The sequence below is a fragment of the Protopterus annectens genome, chromosome 6.part1 (genome assembly GCF_019279795.1).
Source record: "Protopterus annectens isolate FY-2018-M chromosome 6.part1, PAN1.0, whole genome shotgun sequence".
Lineage (NCBI taxonomy): Eukaryota > Metazoa > Chordata > Ceratodontiformes > Protopteridae > Protopterus > Protopterus annectens.
This window is the reverse complement of record NC_056738.1, coordinates 366,063,348-366,081,539: the sequence shown is the minus strand read 5'-3', so window position 1 is coordinate 366,081,539 and position 18,192 is coordinate 366,063,348. Positions and strand designations below refer to the sequence as shown.

At 40.0% G+C, this 18,192-nt stretch overlaps 1 protein-coding gene and 1 non-coding gene across 4 annotated transcripts in view; both read left to right on the top strand.

Annotated features, from left to right (window-relative positions):
- LOC122805563 (solute carrier family 25 member 45-like) overlaps positions 1–18,192 on the top strand; it is a 1,930,246-nt gene that overhangs the window by 1,690,458 nt on the left and 221,596 nt on the right. The gene's annotated exons all lie outside the window — the stretch shown is intronic.
- LOC122805690 lies at positions 4,547–4,738 on the top strand. Its single transcript, XR_006365403.1, has one exon. It is a non-coding gene; the product is annotated as a U2 spliceosomal RNA (small nuclear RNA).

Below are 18,192 nucleotides of genomic sequence, written 5' to 3'. Positions count from 1 at the left end.
TATGTAATAAAACAGGTTACAGGCAATATCGGCAAAGAAAAAAAACACAGACGTCTCAGGATAATTTAGAAGTTGGTAATGGCAGTACTTCATATGAGAGGATATGAATAAAAAGGATGGTGCAGAAAAGGGCAGGACAAAAGCAGTAAACTTTCAAATGCATGGCTATTTTAAATTTAATAGGAACTTAGAACCAAACTGTAGTTCACACAGGGAACTAAAAGGGGAGAGGAACTGCTGATTTACAGGATATTCTCAGTAAGTTGACACTGTGGGTGGAATTAAACATGACATAGTTAAAGTGGGTGTTGCTTTTGTGAGCTTTAACGTGGACCCGAATTTTCAACACTGGGATTGTCCCTTTAAGGCTATCTGGGTAGCTCAAGAAAGACATACACATGATTACTGTAATGAGAAAACAATACAGTCTCTCAAGATCATGTGCTTAGACAAGTACACACCAAAGGGGGCATTATACTCTAGTAATCACCCCTGGAGATTAGGTAAAAGGATTTCCTTACATTAGTGGGTACTTAACAAAAGATAGCTGATTGCCAGTGAAAGTGCTCAGGTCCCTAATGACAGAGTCAGTGTCGGCTAAAGACATAGCGCTTTTGTGTACCAGGTTTGGCCGACTGAGCTGGTAGCCTTTTTCAGCGGAGGCCTGGGGAGAAAAGCTCCACAAAATATGTATACATTGTAGTAATTTAAATTCCAGATCAACAGTTTGGAGAAAAGCTACAGGTAACTCTTGTTAGGACATATTAATAACATTATAAATAGAATTTATATTGTGTACAGACAAATTTTAACATATAAAACATGGTACAGTACCTATCTCCTCATTGCGAATCCAAAAAGGCAAACAAACTGTCGAAACACAAAAAGAACCAAGGGATAGCGTTTCACCAAGCACGTACACGAATCGTATGTTGTTGTATACCAAATACGATGTCCCAATGCAAATAAAGCAACAGTTATTCGAAACTGTAACGTTAGAACTTTTATTACACACAAGAACTTTCGGAGAGATTGGTATCTCTCCTTCTTCAGACAAAATGAAACATCCACTTGTTACAGCTTCCCCGTTAAATAGGGTGTCAATTAGTCAATTAACAAACTGCCATTCCAATTAAAATAAATACCTTAACAATTTGTTTGAATGTTAAAAACACTAAAAACCATTGTTTAAAAAACAAATCCACAGTATTACCCCATTTTTATTGTTTAAAAATACTGCTCTTAGTAGCCCCGTCATTTGTACTGAACTAACAACTCTTTTAATTACAAACGTTAATGGAAGTTATTATACTATGCAATATACAGATAAAGAATAAAAAATAATAAAAAATAGAACTATGAATGACTCTTCAAAATAAAATCACATTGGGTTTATGCTATTGTGATAAGAATAATACCTAATCAGTTTCCGTTCCAAAAACGGAATCATCTCAAAAACGCCATCACTTTGTCAGCCAAACTACACTCCCATCCATAGTTCAGCAACTACCACCACCATAAATTATTACCACACATAAGCCAACAAAAACTTTGCTAGCCATTTAAAGAAATGCGTGGGCATGATGTATTCAAATAATTAAAAAACCTTGTTTGTCTTCCGTTTCATTATATTTAAATTGAAACTGAAATTGAAACTATTATGTTCAATTAATGGTGTTAAAAATTGTTTTTTATTGAGAACCATTAACGTCAGCCCTGGGCAGCAAAGGGTACAAGCTGACATGAAAATTCCCAATTTAATGTTACCAATAGTCAACATACTTAAAAATTATTTTTAAAAAGACTATTGCTATGTGTTTCTATGACGATACTCTCCTTACCATATTATGCTATTTACAAAACAAGACCTTATCTCTTAAGGGTCAGAAGCTTCAAAATACAGGTAAGCGATATGGCTTCATTCAGGCCTGGGTAAATGTGTGCGGCCGTCCTTAGTTGCCATAGCAACTCTTCTTTTTCTAATATTAATTGCCATGGACCTGAATTGGCTTGTGCCTTAATTTGCTTTAAAACAGTGAAATTAAAAAAATGGTCCTTGTTCTGAACAATGTGATAAGCTAATGCATTATTCATGTCCCTCTTAGAAATAGCATATAGATGTTCATACATTCTTTTGTGCAATGCCCTTTCAGTCTTTCCTATGTAGAAAGCAGGGCATCGCCCACAGGTTGCTACGTAAACAACTGCCCTAGAGGAACAAGTAAAGTTACCAGATAACCTATATTTTACATTATTTATTATGACATAACTGCCTTCCTGTACGAATTTACATTGGTTACAAAACCCGCATTTGGTCATACCTTTAACCCTATTAAAAATAGTATGTTTGTTCATCTCCAAAAGAGCCTTTAAATTAAAGCCTTTTCTGAAAGTTATATTAGGTGTTGTGCCTAACAACTGGCGCAGGTTTGTGTCTTCCATTATGCTAACAAGTTTTTCTGTAGGATAGTCCTTATGAGATGATGATCGATGGAAAATGTACACAGAAACCTAACTCCCAAGTCTGGTTCATTACCTGTTCTATTATGGTTAACCCTAATATCATGGTTGATTGTGTCATTCAACTCTTTTCTATTGAGGATGGGCTTAAAATGCCCAGATTCTCTTTTGAACCTTACTTCAGATGAAATCTCTAGAATGAGTGAATTGGGATATCCCCTATTAAAAAACATCCCAGTCAGATTGCTACATTCATCATGGAAATCTTCATCCTTGGTGATCATGCGTGCCGCCCTCACCATCTGCCCTTTAACAACCGCTCTTTTTTGATGGAGAGGGTGGCAACTACCAAAGTGGAGGAAACCATTGGAGTAGGTGGGCTTTCTATAGATGTTACTGATAAACCTAGCAGCGTGAATATCCTTATTCAGCTTTATATCTAAAAAATTGATTTCAATGTCATTCACTTCAAATGTAAAATCCAGGAAATTAGTCATAGATTTAATGTTATCTATGAATGAGATCACCATATCTGGGGAACCTCTCCATAACATGAACATGTCGTCCTGGTACCTTGTGTACCAGGCGACATGCTCCTTAAAAAGAAGGTTATTAAACAATAAGGTGTTTTCCCATTGGGCCATTACGCAATTTGCAAAAGAACCCCCACAGGGTGAGCCCATTGCCACCCCAGAAGCTTGTCTGTATACCAAATTGTCGAAACTAAAAAAATTGTATTTTAACACCAATTCTAATAAAGTCTCAATTATGTAGATAGTATCCTGTTCAACATGTCTTGACTCCAGGAACTCCCTAACCCAATCCAACCCTAACTGCTGTGGAATGACAGTATATAAATTTTTGACATCCACAGTCAAAAAACTTAAGGTAGGGTCAAATGGTATTCTATTAATGTTTTCTAGGAAGCCCCATGAGTCCTTGCAGATCTGAATCTCCTTTTCTATATATGGTTTTAAAAGACTATCTACATACTTGGCACAGGCAACCAAAATAGACCCCCTGCCATCAACTATTGGTCTAAACTATTGCTAAAGAGGCTCCAGGTCTGTGTGAGATAAGATAGCATCTCTAGCGGAGTAAAATCCAGTCATTCAGCAAATCTAATTCTTCATGAGTGGGGGAAGGAGAATACAAAATGACAAACTGCAACTGTAAGTTCTAAGCACTTCCTCTAACAACCCCCACTGAGACTTTGTTGTTTTCTGACCTGCAGTATGCTAAAAAGGCTCTATGAAAACCTTGCCTCTAGCTGAACATGTGACTTACAGAGTACAAAAAATGTAAACAAACTCCTCTAGCAAAACATCTGAGATAGTGCCCCTTTAAAAGCAAGAAAACGTAGTGGTCTGGCATCCCCTATTTCACGTTTTGTTGAGATATAGAGAAGAGAAAATGTAAGCAGTAATATGGTATTGGGTACTTCAGGTTATCACAGAGCTTCATTTCTAACTGCGTTATTTTAGGGGACCCCTTGTGTTATACTGGGAAAACGTGTTATTCTCAGCAGGAACAATTTGTGAATGCAGCAAGAATGCCACAGAACAAAAAATGTCTTTCATTCAGAACGTTAAACTCTTGTTTTGACACATACTTGCCAGTTTTCTGAAGTAGCTTGGAACGAGTGCCCTTCCCATACTATCGGAATGTAAGAAGTAGAACCAATGTATGCATGATGTCACACGGAAATCTACATACCTGTCACTCCTCCATCATCTGTCAGTCATTCGGGACATGCCCACTTCCATGCAGAACTCGATGCGAGGGACTACACTAATACAAAGCCCAAAAGAAATTTAAAAAGTCAGTCTTTCTTCATTGTATTTCTTTCTTTTTGGCTGAGCTTCGGCTGGTGGGTGGGCTTATGCAAATAAGGACCAGCCTTTACCCAGCATGCCGAGAAGAAGAGCAGCGGTAGGGCTCTAGTTTCTCCTCCAAACAACATGGGAACCCCTCTTTGTGCACGACTGCTTTCCCCCATTGTGCTCCCGAGAGGGAGTTTCCCCAGTCAGCGCAAGCGTAAAGTATGTGAGCCCTCTGATAGCTGTCTGCTCAGGAGCTTGGCTGTATTGCTTCTCGGCTTTTTGGTTAAGATCAAGTGTAGTGTCTGTTCTTATTAGTTTAATATCTGATAGGTTTTGTTATCTGGAGACCATATATTAAATTGATGTTTGGAACAGGGAGATGGAATAGGGGCTTGTTTTGTTCATTCCATGCATCAAACTGGTATTGCAGTACTTCCAGGAATAGTGCATTCTCCCCTGGGGGAGGATTCTCCCGTGGTTGAAAAGAAAAAAGGGGCAGTTTTCTTTTTTTCTCTTCTCAGGAATTGACCTCTGTTCTTTCACTTCACTTATCTTTGCCTTCAGTTGTCTTTGTTTTCTCAATGCTTGGGAAGTGTTATTGCCTGCTGCTTAGTTTTTGAGTGTTTTTTATTGATATTAAGTAATCTGCATGGGTAACTGATTTGTTTGTAGTTAAAAGCATTCTGTATCTTTACAAATCTTTATCTGTTTAAAAACTTTCATTTTGTCGCTTTCTATAGTGCTTACTGTGTCTGTAGGCTAATAGCTTTAGTCCACACCCTCCCTTGCTGTTGGTGTCTTGCTGTTATACTTGGTGGCTTTGCAGTTGCCCACCCCTACTGTAAATCTGATCTGCGCCACTCCTCCCAGTCTATTGTCATTAGCTCATTCTACCTAATACAGAGAGAACATTAGATAAGGCCTTCCATTTCTCCTTTTTCCCTTTCAAAAAGTGTTCTGACTGTGCTTCCCAAACATTTTGGAAATATAGAGTATATTTTATAGCATTTATTATAACTGTAATTGCCTTAATATTGCTACAACTCAATTGCTCTGGGTTGCACTGCATCTGAAGTGTTTGTGTGTTTTAGCTGCTTTTCTGTATATATAGACTTCTCTGTATATGTAGACTAGCTACTTATTCTCCTGTGTTACTGCCTCTTAAATCGTTTTTCAGTTGTGCACTTGCCTTGCTTCATTTAAAAAGTTTTAAATTGCTAATTTTGTAGAGTTTTAATTGCATTTACTGTTTAGGACTACACACTCAGCTTTGCTTGTCTCAGGACTTTATTTTCTGTGCTCAGAGCTATTCAGACCTTGCTGTGGTAGAGGGAAGTCGTACTGCCTACCAGTGGGACTGGTGAGCATTGTACTGCCTATCTAATGCTAGACAAGTGGTTTCCAGCTCTGAAATTGTAATTTTATTATCCTTTTTCGGCTGATTTCTATCCCTTTCAACTTTCTGGCTTAAAAACGCGTGTGTTTGCACATTTTTCACATCGTGCAGCACTACGAGGCTACAGTTAAACTATTCCAGGTGCCAGAAAGTCTGCTCTTCAAATTTTCCCTTAAAACTAGCTGGTGTCTCAGTAGTAACACTAAAATCTGAACCCCTGTGACTAGCACTTGCTCTAGAACCTGCTGGAAAGACCTAGGAAGCCTGAAACTGATACAAGCACTCCGCTGTCCTTGTCAATAAGGAGAAATTAATCATAGGCACTAAACAGCCAATAATTGCAAAGTACCTTGCAAAGGTAAACGAAAACAGCTCTTAAACTTTACAAAAAAGCACCCAAACAGGCATGTCCAAGGGTCAGCTTCCTCCTGTCGACCTGGTGAATCTGGGCATACTGGGGCAATGCAGCAACTGCCTCATGTAGATAGACAATCCTCTCCTCCTACCACCCAACACTACAACCTGCGAGAGATGCACTTGCATAGCCAAACTGGAAGCAAAGCTCTCCGACCAAGATTGCGCTAGACAGTCAAGCGGAGATGGTTAACACCTGCATTACACCTCAAGCAACTCAAAGCCCTTCAAAACCCACACCATCAACACCCACACATAGCAACACTAAACCCTCCTATGCGGAGGCCCTTAACATTAACCTGCCCAAGCAACAAGACCTCCGAAGCCGAAACGCAAACAAACACCAGTCACAACCAAAGTGACACATAGCTCACAACACCAGTGTGCCCGCCCAACAACAGCCCCTAAGGCAAGACAATGTTCCCAACACTTTAGTCATAGGTGACTATATAGTCAAGCACACTGATGTCCCACTCACCAGGCTGAACAAGGAGTAAATTACAGTCAGCTGCCTGTCGGGTGCCAGGATCCGCCACATAACGCATGCACTCAAGTCACTCCACAACAAGTACAAATACGACTCTGTCATTGTCCATGCTGGAGTGGATGACTTGAGAAGTACCTCCCTGGACTACATGAAAAGAGACATGGAAGAGCTCTTGGATCATGTGACCCAGGCTGGAATGACCCTAGCCCTGAGTAGCATCCTGCCTTCGCCCAGAATTATACCACAGTATAAGGACAAAATAATTGACTTCAACAATTGGCTAAGCTTCTGGTGTCATTCAAAGGGAATCCAGTATTTGTCTGCCTGGGAAGACATGATCAACAAACCACAATGCTTTTGCCAGAGATGGTCTGCACCTGTCACCCCTGGGATTCAGGTTACTGGCTAAAGCTCCTGCCACCCCTGTAGTGCCTTTTTTAGGCAAGGTTCAAAGGATAAAACCACCACCGTAACAGATACAAGCATGCAAAATCTGAAGGTAATGCGACTCTATGCTAGAAGTCTAAACCTCAAAATGCACTCTCTCGAGGCACTCCTAAAAATGGAGAACATTGATATCTGTGCAGCAACTGAGACCTGGTTCAAGGCTCCAGAGAGCACCCCTGCAATACCAGGCTACAATTCTTACCACACTTTTCAGCCACAAAATCAAGACCGAAACACTAAAGGTGGAGGAGTGTCCATATTCACCAAGGATATTCACACCTCCAGGCTAGTTGCCCAACACAATGCATCTGAAATTCTCCAGGTGCAACTAACACTAGGTAAGACTGCAATCTAAATTCTAACTTGCTACAGATCCCCCGCCATGCCCCAAGATTTTCACTACACCTTTCTAAACATACTGGAAAATATTAAGATACAACCAAACACCCCAATACTGGGTGATTTCAACTACCCTGCCATTAATTGGGAAAACTACTCGGGTACCAACTCCTTTTCCCAATGGTTCTTGGAATTCATAAATTCCAATGCCCTGGATCAACTAATCCATTGTCCCACCAGAGGCTCCAATATCCTAGACCTGGTCATTACCAACATGGGAGATAGATGCTCCACACCAGTGGTCACCCGCTCATTGGTCAGGACTGACCATAAGCAAATCACCCTTGACATCCACATCCCACCCCACCCCCAGTAAGGAAACCTCCTTAAAAAACTTCTCTAAAGCCAACTTCATGCTACTGAAGTCAGAAGTGACAAACTTCACCACATCCACTCAGACGGGATCTAGAAGTTCGACTGCAAAATCCTACGCTAAGGCACTGTACGAGCACATCCACTCGTGCATGAATTGTGCCATCCCAAATAGAACCAAGATGCTCTTCTCCAAAAAAAGGAAGCCAATCTGGTGGTCCCCTGCTATAAACAAACTATACAACAGAAGGAAGAAACTGTTGCAGAAAAGAGGAAAATCCCAGGATGCAAAAAACTCCCTCACCAGCCTCAGTAAGAAGCTGAGATCCCTCATAAAATCTTCAAAAGCTAGTTATGAAAATAAAATTGCCAAAGATTCCAAAGACAACCACAAGGCATTCTATAGTTATGTCAAGAATCTAAGTGGCAATGTTCAGACCTGCTCTGAGCTACAACAGAATCTCATTAAAAATACTGATCCCAAGGATATTGCCAATATCCTGGCAGATCGATTTAGTGCCAACTTCACCCCCCTCTCACCCCCTAAAGGGCCCATGTCAATACCAAAAAATTGCCAAATCCTGATAATCACGGCCACACAAGTAGAAACCGCACTCTTCAAAGCTAACAATACAGCATCCATGGGACCAGATGACATCCCAGGCTGTGTACTACATGAACTACAAAATGAACTGGCACCTCACCTAAGTGTCATGTTTAATCATAGCCTCACCTCAGGCTTTGTGCCCACTGAGTGGCACAGCTACAGTTATCCCGCTCCATAAGGGAGAATCCGCTTTGGATCCCGGGAACTACTGTCCCATCAGTCTGACAAGCCTGATCTTCAAGGGCATGGAATGCATTATCATGGAACTTATAAACAAAGACATTGGCAACCTTCAAACACTGGACCCCACCCAGTTTGGGTTTGTGAAGGGCCGATCTTGTCTCCTGAATCTGATTGACTTTTTCGAATCAGTCTCCAGAGCTGTGGACGAGGGTAAGGTGGTCCACACAGCCTATCTGGACCTCGCCAAGGCCCTCGACACCATCGCCCACTCTGGAATCATAGATAAACTTACTAAGCTGGGCATAAATCCCTACATCACTCGATGGGTTGCCAGTTGGCTTACTGACAGAACCCAGACTGTAAAAGTAGCCGACTCCAAATCCAGCTCCAGACAAGTGGAGTACCTCAGGGTTCAGTCCTGGGACCACTCTTGTTTGGCATCTACTTCTCTGAAGTACAGGCCAACACTAAGGGACTCTGGCTAACAAAGTTTGCAGATGACTGCAAACTGGGAGCCATTATTGAATCCCCAAATGATGTGGATATTCTACAAAAGGGCCTTACAGAAACAGATGCCTGGTGCCTGAGCCATGGGCTCAAGCTTAATGCCAAGAAATGTATAGTTATCCCCTTTGGGAAAAAACATGTACCCATGAATTACCACATAGGTGGCAGTACACTAAACATTGAAAGTGTGATGAGAGGGTTAAGGACACAGAAGGACGTTGGTCTCACTTTCGATAACCACATCACCACAACAGTCAGGAAATCCTTCTATGTGGCACACCTCATCACTAAGGGCTTTTCATCCAGAATAAAGGACGTCATTGTCCCACTGTGCTCATTCCTCATTAGACCCATTATAGAGTATAATTCCCCATTTGGTATGTACCTCACAAGACATCTGCAACAGCTGGAAAGGCCACAGAAATGCCTCACTAAAAGAATCACAGGTCTAAAGCAAATGCCATATGCTGACCGTCTAAAAAAACTCCAGCTATACTCTGTGGCATATCGTCTACTCAGAGGCGATCTCTGCTTAACATACAAGGCCATGTCAAGCCCTGAGCTGTTGGACATGCTCCACTTAAAGAAATCCCAATCCCTCAGAGCCACACGCTCCAGGGATCTAAACCTTATCATCACAATGAACAAAACATGCTGGAGGGATAGGTTCCTGACCCAGAGACTCCCCATACTCTGGAATAGACTGCATATACATGTCAAGCAGAGCGCCTCATTGGCCCTCTTCAAAAGGAACCTTGATGATTGGATGGGAGATAGGAAATTCACCCCGGGGATCATGTCAGTCACCCTGCTAGACAGGGGCCCAGAGAAGTAAATATTGTGGGAAGAAATATCCAGGGAATTGTTATGGCTAGGCTTGCATAGGCCTTAGAGCCGATAGCCTAGTACCAACCTATGAACATCTCTGAAAGCAAAGAAGGAGCTCTTTTCTTTTTCTCTCTAGCACTCCCTTTTTAAGTTCTTTCCTCAGGAACCACACACGTGGGAGCTGCACCTTCTTCTTCCTCTACTTCTCCTTTTAACTGCATCCTACCAGTCTTCTTCCCTCCGCTTCTGTCCTTGCTTTCTCACTGCTTGGAAACCTCACAGAGCTCTTCTCAATACCTCTAGGGTTCTAGTCAGAACACGCCTCACCAGCTCTCGCAGGGCACACCACAGACAGACCAGCATTCTTAGATGTGTGCTCACTGCCATCTCTCGGGCATGCTGTGCCCAAAGGTACTGACTCTGTCCTGAGTGGCCAGATGTTACCTGTCCACTGCTCTGATGCTTAGGGACCTTAGGGTACGGAGTTATTTACTTTTTCCCCCAGCTGCTGCAGCCTCAAGTATAGTCTTTAGATGTTAGGAGTATCAGGCACACCCCATCACCACCACCCCATTGGGCAGGTTCCACGGGCTGTAATCAGCTAGAAAAAGGTTAGAAAATGGTACTCTTCCTCTAGGTTAGTAATGGTCCCTTGAGCTGCATAGACTGGCATCGGAAAGACTGGCATTAATAAGCCTGACTTTGATCTAATTCAAGCCAAGCCATCACGAATATGTAAAAAATCACTTTTCACTTCAGATGAGTGGTGGTACTGTGCTTGTGCTGAAGAGAGGAGACCATGATTTCAGACATGCTCACACTTTGTCAATATTAAAGTGGCCTTGTGGGAGCACAGGAGTTAATGGTATGTCAAGCCATTTTTCACTGGATAAGGCTAAAATGAAAATATGAGAAGGGGAAAGAAAATAAGTGGCCCAGGTGCCTTAAAGTGAAGGACTACACCATCAGCTTCTGGGATTCTTTAATTATCAACTTATCAGGCATTTTGCTTACCTGGTGAGCAACGATTTTAGAAAAGTAAACAAGAAAGAAAAGGAGCAGTGTTCTGGCTGTTAACCTACAGCGCCTGGTGCTCCTGCAGTTACACCCAACTGATGCCTCTAAACATCTAATACAGCCAAATTGTATTTGCACTGATAATTTCAATATCATGCAACATTCGAGATATTAAATGATTTCATCTTGAGGCTTACACTATTAAAAGATATTATTGTTCCCATACTATGTTGTCATGATGTTCGTATGTTTTTTTAAACATCTCAGCAGCCGAGTGACACAGACGTTACTGGTTAGCCTTCTATAAGAGTTCAGGTGGATTAACAAAATGCTGCTGATAGTATGTGTGTAGCTTGAGTGGTTGCTGAGATCTTGTAAACTGTTTACAGAATATTACACAACCCCGTAAGGGTTACATTTCTTTACTAACCCTTATGAATCCAGAGCTGTGAACATTTGCTTGAGATGGGAGACTCGAACTTGATTTTGCAAAAAGCCTCAGGATGCAATTACTGGCAGCTGAATACAGACCTTTACAGCTCTGTTTGCTTGAACGCATTAAGGAGTAGAAGGAGATGGGATGAAAAGAGGAGTAGAGCTGCTATTATGGGCTGTGGCGACAACCATGGGCTGCCTCTACATTAATAGTAAGGCTGACTGTGTTGATGGTTCTACTCGTGAACAGACTAACAAGCTCACAAAATATTTTCAAGTTTTTTATAAGGGAATCTTGCCTTTCAAGCAGCAGGACTTGGTAGCTTTCTTCCTTTGTCATTTCTTCTCAAGTGTATAAAAACATCAACTTTAAACATTACACCAAGAGGTGGTACCTCAAAGTCCCATTTAATGTGTTCAGCTCCAGTGTATGGGCATCTTAGCGAAATACGGCACCATTAACATTCAGACAGTGTGTGGTGCCACGATTCAAATTAAAGGTGCATTTTATAACGCACGGACGTATATTGAAAACTCGGGATGCTCTGTCAGGAGTCAAGTATGACAGGAAAATGAGCAGCATGAGTGGATGTGCTGCACCTAGTTAGTTTGGCAAGATGCAGCCAGTTATATGGTAGTACATGAGGTTACAGCGATGATCCTTATAGACACAACAACAGGAGGAAAGGGAATACTGACGCTCAGTCCTGAAGTGTGATCTCGGTACGGCATACAGAGGAAAAAGTGCAGACCAGCTACACACACGCACAAAACTAGTAGTGAGACAGATGTTACAATGCATGCATGTCTCATGATGGTACAGGCTCTCCACCCCAACTATATTGTATCCTGACTCGATGTGACATGAAAAGTCAGAGAATGGAAGTCATGAAATCAGTGAGTGGCAGGACAACAGTATCAAGGAACTAATAGTAGATTATCTTCAAATGGTACGGTGGCAGGACATAGGAGACAGGACATAAGTATGTAATCTAACTGATGCTTTGGGCTCACTACTTAAGCACAGTCACCATAACCACTCCTTTCATACCACATAAGCTCTAGAGGGCAGCATCACAGAAAATTTTGCACCAAGTCATTCTGAGATGACCTGCGTGTCTCTTGTCTTGTCAACGTCATAATAAAAATGCAATTTAACAAATGTAAAATAAATAAATAAATCTTTCAGTGTAGTTGCACATTCTTCTAGAGTAGCAGCAAAAGGCCCCAGACCATTTGCAAGCCAGCCCCGCCATTTCATAACTATTTCCTTGCTTTTGTACCCATGTCACATTCACAAATTAATACTGGTTAAACACTTAAAGTCACACCGGGAGGAAATTGTTTTAGCCGCTACCTACTTAAGTGCTTATTATTTATCTACTGTGTTAAAATTATTTCCACGGCAAAAGTTATTCATTCTACTCTAACACTTTGCTATCAATTCCTGCTTTTTCTTTATACAGCTAATCAACAGTTTGCAAATCACTTTTGCCACTACTTTTGCTTAAGCCATTTAATCAGATTGCTGAGTTGATTTCCTACCCAAAGTTACACATATGCTATTTGTATGCACTTCACTTAAACAAAAGGAGTTAATGCTAAAATTCACTTTGTGTTATTTTATAGCACCACTCACTCATGGCTTTATATGTCACTATCTCCCTGCATAAATATTTTAGTGCCCAAAATCATGTTGCATAAAAATTGTTTCTTGATGAAAATTATGCAAAATTACTAGTATTACCTAACTAATTGAGCCAAATTCCTAATGATTTGGAGAAGCAGAGCAGAGTGCGTTCCTGGAGTGTCGGCTGGAGACAAATTAAACAATGAAATTTATATGCACCTGAGGTGAAAGTAACACACGTGGCAAATTATGCATAGTGGGTGTCAAAAGACAAAGAAAGAGAGAGAGAGAGCAAGAGAGACAGAAGATGGATCACACTAGTAATAATTACCGAAAGAAACTGAAAAACTGGATACCTGGTCTCTCGGAAGCCATCAAATTTTAAAATATGTGCCAACTATGGACTCTCATACAGTGCAGTCCAGCTATACATTTAAACAGATATGTAAAAGATGTCCCCTGTCTCCATTTCCTTTGCACTGCTTTCGCTAAGGCTGGAGTAAACTCAACATCCTGAGTACCTGACTAATATTTAAAGTTATATTAGCAACCTAAGGTCGTTTGTAGTGTCGAGTAAATTATACTTGAAGTGAACTGCAGTGCCTAGAAAATAGAAATGGCTTTCAAAAAAAGTGAGCGGTCGTGCTCTGTCATCTGTTTGTCTTCCTCATGATGTGGAGTTTCTGGATGATTCCTTGCAAATCAGGAAAATACATTGTGTGGTATTTAGGAGAACAACAACATTCATAAGGACGCCATAGAATGACGGAAAACCTTGAGAAAACCACAATTGACAAATGCTTCAAAGGCTATTCCCGAGTCTAAATGCCATTACCAAAGAAGGCTTTGTATTAGTGTAGTACCTCGCAGGATGTGCAGTAGCAAGTCCCGCCCAAACATTGCCTTCCCCCGACATTTCCTGACAGCAAGTTTAAACTAGTAAATATTCATGGTTGTGCCTCTGTGAATATTGATCCCTCTGTCGTGCAGTACAAGGATCGTACATTGAATACGGCCTTAACTATCGTTACCAGTAATTAAATTTTCTCAGCGATTGTAGTGTATTTGGTTCAAGTCTTACAACACTTAATAAAGGAAATGGGCAAGTACAACTACAAAGATCGTGAAATAATACCGGTAACTGCAGTACGCACAGTACTACTTTGAAAAGTCATGCATCATTCAATAAAGGACAGTTACAGTAATTGTTTCATCTTTGTTACTTATCTGCATGTAGATTGCTTGCAACACGCAACGCTGAATGAAGTAGATCGTATAGAAATTACGATGGGTAAAGTATGTTTGAGAAAAAATTGCATGTACAAATTTATATTGCGCATTTAATAAGGTAGAATACACTGCCCAGAAAACTGTCTCAGTGCTCACTCAGTATTCTTAAAAATCAGGGCTTTCTAAACTGAAAACAAAAACTCTTATGGCTAGTCTCCTCCAGTGTCTGTAGAGCAATGGCCATAGAAGCTTTTTTATCTGTACTCTATATTCCTCAGTGCCTTCTGACTGCTTACACAGCCTTGGGTTTTCTGAATGTTATGGTCTTGCAACTTTCTGTAGTGTGCAGGAAGGGCTATTGGACTACTAATTGTAGGTGTTTTTCTGAAAGTATTCTGATGTTTAAGTTGTTTATTGCTAATTGTGAATTAATATGTTTGCATATTATGTTCTGGCAAGGATGATGCATCAGTGTCAGTATTTATTTTTCGTGGTGGCTACCTCAGTTTTAATTTATTTTCTTCGGTTGAAGTGCTATTTGCTGTTTTCTCCAACCCTGTTTTTGTTTTACTTTTTGCAGGCTGCTTTAGGGAATTCTTTTTCCTATTGCACGAGGAAGGAAGACCGAGGTGTTGTTTGCAGCATACCATGTACGAGTATAATATCTTAAGTGTTGATGGAAAAGATTCAACAGATAACGCTACTCATTGATACTGAAATGTTATACTCCAGGCACCCGCAAAAGTTGATTTAGTTTTAGAGGTTTCAGATAGGAAAACAGATAGCTGTCATACTCTTATCCTTTTTATGGTCTGCATTTTGAAACAGTCTTCTATATATGAAAAGTCATGGTCACTTTTTAGAAAGTCTACTGTATTTGTAGCATACCCTGGACAAAGATGGAAAGCCCTTACAAATATATCACAGTATCAGGGCATTATTTAGATAATGGAACCTAACAGCTTTGATGATTTAAGCAGTGTTGTGCATGTTTTTTTCTCCAATGACTGTTTTTCATTACCTTAATCCTTGCTTCAGTTGTTGTAGGTGCTACAAAAGCCGTTGGTTGATGGCTTAGACTAGAGCATACCTGTCAACCTGGAATCATAAAAAATCTAGACAAAGGTCCATGAAAAATAGGTACAACTGGCCAAATGTCAGTATGCTGATTAACCTAAAATTTGCATTCATAATTATGCAACAACCCCACCCACTCTAGTGGAATTGTGGGATGCCAACTTTTAAAAGCAAACTGACAGACAAAATATTAAACACAAAATATACATTACAATAGTGTTTTATTTATATTAACATTTGAACTTGTATCATCAGACTTTGAATTTGTGAAAAAGTAAAATACAATTCTATTTTTTGAAAATAAAATGAACTGTGTTTACATTAAATTGCTACCAGCAGAGTTCTGCTGTCATTAGCTGTCTGACACTGTTCTGAAAGCCACAGATAAAGGATAGTCAACAGAATAATTTTCATAAAACTACTACAAATATTTGATTGAGCAAATTACATATTACTTCTTTGTCAATACAAAGTCTTTTGAGTGGGATAACTCTCAACCAAGCTAGTTAGACAACTATCTGTTCTGAAGAAGAAAGCATTTATTCTTTGAGGTTACAAGAGACAATTGCAAATGTACTGTCGGTGACTGACTGAAGCTAACTACTGAAAGCAATATAGGTGCAAATTAATATTCCACCATAACATTCCTGGGACCGAATTTACATTTTAAGTTATTTAACTGAAGCATCAGTCTGATATGCCCAAAAGAAAACAGACCTGACTATATAATTAACAGCTGCAACAAAATGTAGAGGAAAAACAAATATAATATTTTATTCTGAATGTTTGAAAGTTGGTGTACAAAAGTACAACAATCACCACAAAATACTGATCTGTTGGGAATACAAAACAGAAAGAAACATAAGAGCTGTTTAGCTGAGTATTCCTTTGGGACTCTCCCTGACTCCCTGAGAGATTATGAATTGGCTTCCCTTTCCCTTAAATAATTAAACCAGAAAAGTATGTTGTCATTCAAAAAAAAATATATATATATATATATATGTATATAGATATATATATATATATATATATATATATATATATATATATATATATAGGTGCAGAGTTGATACCAACTGATCATATCCGAGACATTCTACCTCAAAGATAAGGTAAGCAGAAATTCTGGGTTTCTGTATTACCAGAACATTCAAACATTCCCCATTTATCTTTTAAGAAAGTTCCCGTATTGTGCTTTATCAGTCTCCATAACTCTTAAGTGTATGCCAACAGGAACTTCAAAAAAGGTTGCACTGTGCTAATGACCCCCTAACCTAAGGAATGGTCATGAAAGTTAGTGTGGGGAAGTGTTAAACCAGCACTATTTCATATAGCTTGCCAATTCCCAGCATACCTCTCAAACTTTTAGTGCAGGAAATCTGGACAAAGCCTGACAAAATGGGGGACAAAGGCCCAAAAATATTACATTTTAAATATTGCTCTTATAAACGTATGTAGTTGCTAAGCAACATGGTTTGTTTTAACATACTTTTTCTGAAGGATATGAAGTCTGAATCTAAATCTATCCGATTATTTACTGACTTCAATGCTCAGCTCGTCCCAGTGATTTGCCAGAAAGGCTCACATTTTATGAGGAACACACCAAACATAGTAACCAAAAATCTGGACAATCTGTGAAAATCTGGAGAGTTGAGAAGTATGCCTAGGTTTCCATTTCACATATGGCTAACCCTGTTATTATACAACGACCCCCCATTAATATTCAAAAACGTGCACGCTGATTGGTCAGCATGCACGTTGTAAATCAGAGTTATAGTAATGGAAAAAGGTCTGGTCACCCGGACGTTTTCCACTATAACTCTTTTTTTTTACAGCAACGGAGAATGCAAGATCTCCGTTGCTTCACACTGTCTCGCTATGTTAAACGAGTTTAACATAGCGAGACAGCTTTAAAAAAAGCAACGGAGAATCTCCGTTGCTTTTTTTAAAGTTGTCTCACTATGTTAAACTCCTTTAACATAGCGAGACAGTTTGTAAAAAGCAACGGAGATCTTGCTTTCTCCGTTGCTTTTGCCCACAGCTCTGATGTACTGCATAGGCTTACGCATGCGCAGTACATCAGAACTGCCACAGAATACCAGTCAGCTGCGTAAGGGCAGCAAGGAGGCATTATACAATGCCATTATTTAAGAAAAGTAATTATTTTTTTTCTTAAATAATGTCATTGTATAATAGCAATAACCCTCTTCTGGGTGTGGGTAATGCTGGATTTATCCACGTTTGGCTTTGTTTGGCCACTCGGGCTTCGTCCTCGTGACCAAACCACACCAACCATGGGTAAATCCAGCATTACCCACACCCAGGCATGGGTTATTGCTATAATAGCTCTTGAAGAGGAGCTGCAAAGAACATTTTTAAGTGCTTCCTTGCTCCCTAAGCTCATTTCATAGATTTATGATCTGTTTTGTACTCCTAATTCTGTTTGTCTAACACAACAGAATCCTTGTTCCCTTCATAATAACAAATTTCTTGATACAGGTGGTCTATAAGAATAAATTTACAGTCTCTCCCAGGACATTTTTGTCAAGCATTTACTCACTGCATTCTCATGCATTCTAGAACTGTTTTCACAAGAGCTTCTCAGTATTTGATATTGTGCTTTTGAGTCATTCCTGCCATTCAACTCTAGGCTAGCTTTGATTATCAAACCTTTATGCAGTTTTCTATAATGGCAGCATGGGTTTGACCTTGGAGTGGCAATGAAAGAGAGATTTCCGCTCTTGAAAGGCGTTATCTACTGTACTCCTTTGTTTCAAGAATTAGTAAATTATTTGCTGTAGATATGCTTCTGGATTAAATGTTAACCTTACATTTTACAGGAAAGTATATTTACACACATTGAGGAAAGTGCATACTGCATAATTGTCTCACCCTGCCTCAGTTCTTATATGTACTTAAGATACTGTCACTTTCTCAAGT